Here is a 4,097-nt window from a genome sequence, read left to right as displayed (position 1 = left end):
GTGTTTCTTGGTTGTAAATCTAGTTCCTTTGCCTTCCAGAATATCATATTCTAAGCCTTCTGATTCGTCAATGTAGAAATTGCTAAATTCTATGTAATCCTGACTGTGGTTCCATGATATTTTAATTGTATCTTTCTGACTACTTGCAGTATTACCTCCTTGGCTTGGGGGCTCTTGAATTTTGCTATTATATTCCTGGAAGTTGTCATTTGAGGAATTTTTTTCTGGAGGTAATCTCTTGATTCTTTCCATTTCTATTTTACTCCCTTGCTCAAGAATATCTGGGCAGTTTTCTTTGATAATTTCTTGTATTATGATGTCCAAGCTTTTTTTTCCCCAAGGAAGTAATTTTTTTCAGTGAGATATTTCATATTTTCTTCTCTCTTTTCATTCCTTTTATTTTTTATTGTTTCTTGATGTCTTGTGAAGACATTAGCATCTATTTGCCGAATTCTAATTTTTAAAGAATTATTTTCTTAATTGAGTTTTTGAACCTCCTTTTCCATTTCTTTAATTGCACTTTAAAAAATTTTAATTTTAAAATATTTTTCCATGTTTACATGATTCATTTTCTTTCCCTTCCCTCTTCCCTCTCCCCTCCCAGAGCTGATAAGCAGTTCCATTGGGTTGCACAAATGTTTTCACTTGATATCTGATAATTGCACTTTTTAACAAACTCTTTTCTTCAATTGTATTTTTGTGTTTCTTTTCCCATTTGGCCAATTCTGTTCTTTAAGTTGTTATTTTCTTTTTACATTACTTTCCATTACTTTCATTTCTTTCCCCTATTTTTCTTCTGCCTCTATTTTTTATTTTTATTTTTGCATTCCTTTTTGAGCTCTTACAGACCCTGAGACCAATTTCCATTTTTCTTTGATATTTTTTCTTGTGGTTGCTTTGATCTTAATATCCCCTACTGAGGCTGTGTCTTGTTTTTCTTTGACTTTATAAAAATGTGTTATTTTTTAATTTAAATTTTATTTAATTTAAATTTTATTTTTTGCTGTTTGTTGATTTTCCCAGACATTTTTTAAAACTTTTACTTTTATCTTAAATGTAGGCTCTAGGGGGCAGTTGGGTAGCTCAGTGAGAGCCAGGACTAGAAACAGGAGGTTCTAGGTTCAAAACTGGTCTCTTATACTTCCTAGCTTTGTGACCCTGGGCAAGTCACTTAACCCTCATTGCCTAGCTCTTACCACTCTTATGCCTTGGAACCAATAGTATGCATCGATTCCAAGACAGAAGATAAGGTTTTTTTTTTTTAAATGTGGGCTCTGTTCTCATATAGAGGATGCACTCTCTCTCTTTTTGGGGGGGAGGGGGGGTTAAAATGTATTTTATTTTAGACCACATACATGACACTAAAAACAATGCCTCCACTCCAAATAAATCAGGTCAAAAATAAATGAATAAAGCTCAAGATGATATCAGTTCAAATTTGTTCACGTCCTGGTGTTGTGTAGATGACAAAAAGCAGCACCCAGTTATGATGACATCAGCTGGATTTGTTAACATTTCTCCATTTCTAAGCCATCCTTAAAGAAAATCATATATGGGGTCACACCATCCTCATGGAAATCCAAGAGAGCCGCCATGCCATCTAGATTCATGTTTTCGCCTATGAAGAACTGATAGTTATTAAAATTAGCAAGGATATGTTTGATTTGTTCTGCAGCTCCCATCATAAAATGTTTTACTCTATCTGGCTTCTGTTCTTCAAGTCTGCCTTTGATTGATTTCCTGTAGTCTTTGACGTACTCTTTGTAGGATTCTTTTGTGAAGCTAGTTTCTTGCATATGATGGTTTATAACTATATCAACTCCAGTGATTACAGTGGCATCTGTTCCTTCACCCTCAGGACCTTCAGCAGAGGCATTTCCACCAATGAGTGAATCATCAATGGTGCCAGGCACAGCCCGTTCATAATCTCCCAAATCTTGTAAATGTTGGAGAACATCTCATCATAGCTGATGAGATCCTGGTAGATAGTCATGTGCTGTGGGGGCCAGACGATGCAGCCAGAACTGCACTTGAGGCGGGGAGGGGAGAGCAGGTGGAAAAGGAGGATGCACTCTCTTAAACTTTAGCTTTTCCTTGCTGCTACCCTCTACTCAACTTATAGCTTTCTGCAAGTTTCACTTCTTCTAAGGTGGTATGAGGTCCCATGGGCTCTGGAAGGCACCTCCCCCTGCTAATTCAGTCTCCTCTAGGGACTGCTGTTGGTTTGTGAAGCTCAAAGCACTATAAGCTACATTCCCCTGGGACTTGGGGCCTCTGTGCATGTTTGAGGAGTGCTCTGGGCCTCTCCTTATGTTAGCACCAACCAGTCAGGGACTACCTTTCTCTGTGGTTGCTCTGGGGTCTGGGTCTTTACTTCTGTCTCCGACTGGAAGCTCTGAGCCTCACTCTGGGCTGGTGTTCTATGGGCTGATGTAGAATGGAGCTTGGAGCCTCACTGCTAGCTGGAATGAGCCAGGAGCCACAGACTTAGGACCTCACAGCAGGATTCTGCCAGGGGACTTCAAGGGGCAGATGTGAGATGCTCTGCTATTGGTTTAGGCAAGGCCCTGGGGTCTCAAAGTTGGCTTGTGCCCAGGTTTGGAATTTGATGCAACAGGTGGGTAGTGGGCAGCTTGTACTCCAGTGTTTACAGTTTTACTTCTGGCTATCCTCTCACCCAAGTGAAACAGATTCTACCTTTTTAGTTGTTTTCTACAGAATTACTTCACTTCTCATGCTTATTAGTTCTGTCACTTTCATTTTGTCATATTCATTTTGAGGAACTATTTTAAGGTTGGTCGACTTGGTCAGGAAGAGTGGAGGATGGCACCAAGCCTAGGTGATTGGAAGGCTGGTGATGTAATTGAGAGTAAAAGGATAGTTTGGGAGAAAGTTCAACATAAAGAGATATATGCTGAAGATAAAACCCATCTATTTCTGCTCATCTAACTTGGCAAGTCAATTCATTTCACATTTCCTAATGTTTTCTTACTCTTGCTTGGTCTTAAAGTCTTTCCCTTCCCAAAGGTCTGACAGGTATACTATTCTGTGTTCACCTAATATGCTTATAGTTTCCTTCTTTATATTCACGTCATTCACCCATTCAGAGTTTATCTTGGTGTAGGGTGTGAGGTGTTGATCCAAACCTAATCTCTCCCACACGGTCTTTCAATTTTCCCAGCAGTTTTTATCAAATAGTGGGTTTTGGTTCCAACAGCTAGGATCTTTGGGATTATCATAGACTGTCCTGCTGAGGTCATTTACCCCAAGTCTATTCCACTGATCCTCCCTCCTTTCTCTTAACCAGTACCAAATTGTTTTGATAACCACTGCTTTAGAGTATAGTTTGAGATTTGGGACTGCAAGTCCTCCTTCCTTTGCATTTTTTTTCATGTTTTCCCTGGATATCCTTGATCTTTTGTTCTTCCAAATGAACTTTGTTATGGTTTTTTCTAATTCAGTAAAAAAATTTTTTGGTAGTTCAATGGATATGGCACTAAATGAGTAAATTAATTTGAGTAGGATTGTCATTTTTATTATGTTAGCTCATCCTACACATGAGCAATCAATGTTTTTCCAATTGTTTAGATCTAGTTTTAATTGTGTGGAAAAAGTGTTTTGTAGTTGTGTTAATATAGTTCCTGTGTTTGTCTCAGCAGATAGATTCCTAAGTATTTTATATTGTCTAGGGCGACTTTAAATGTAATTTCTCTTTCTAATTCTTGTTGCTGAAATGGGTTGGAGATATAGAGAAATGCTGATGACATTTTAGTGGGTTTATTTTGTATCCTGCAACTTTGCTAAAGTTGTTGATTATTTCAACTAGCTTTTTGGTTGATTCTTTAAGTAGACCATCATGTCATCTGCAAAGAGTGATAACTTGGTCTCATCCTTGCCTATTTCAATACCTTCAATTTCTTTTTCTTCTCTAATTGCTACTGCTAATGTTTCTAGTACAATATAAAATAATAAAGGTGATAATGGGCATCCTTGTTTCACTCCTGATCTTATTGGGAATGCATCTAGTTTGTTCCCATTGCATATAGTGTTTGCTGATGGTTTTAGATAGATACTGTTTATTATTTTTAGGAACGACC

The 4,097-nt window shown here is 37.9% G+C and overlaps 1 pseudogene; it reads right to left on the bottom strand.

Moving 5' to 3' along the window:
- Nucleotides 1–1,378: 1,378 nt before the first annotated feature.
- On the bottom strand, nucleotides 1,379–1,993 carry LOC100011465 (translationally-controlled tumor protein-like; annotated as a pseudogene).
- Nucleotides 1,994–4,097: the final 2,104 nt, after the last annotated feature.

Source organism: Monodelphis domestica, chromosome X (genome assembly GCF_027887165.1).
Source record: "Monodelphis domestica isolate mMonDom1 chromosome X, mMonDom1.pri, whole genome shotgun sequence".
Lineage (NCBI taxonomy): Eukaryota > Metazoa > Chordata > Mammalia > Didelphimorphia > Didelphidae > Monodelphis > Monodelphis domestica.
The sequence above is the reverse complement of the archived record's forward strand: the minus strand, read 5'-3'. Positions and strand labels throughout refer to the sequence as shown.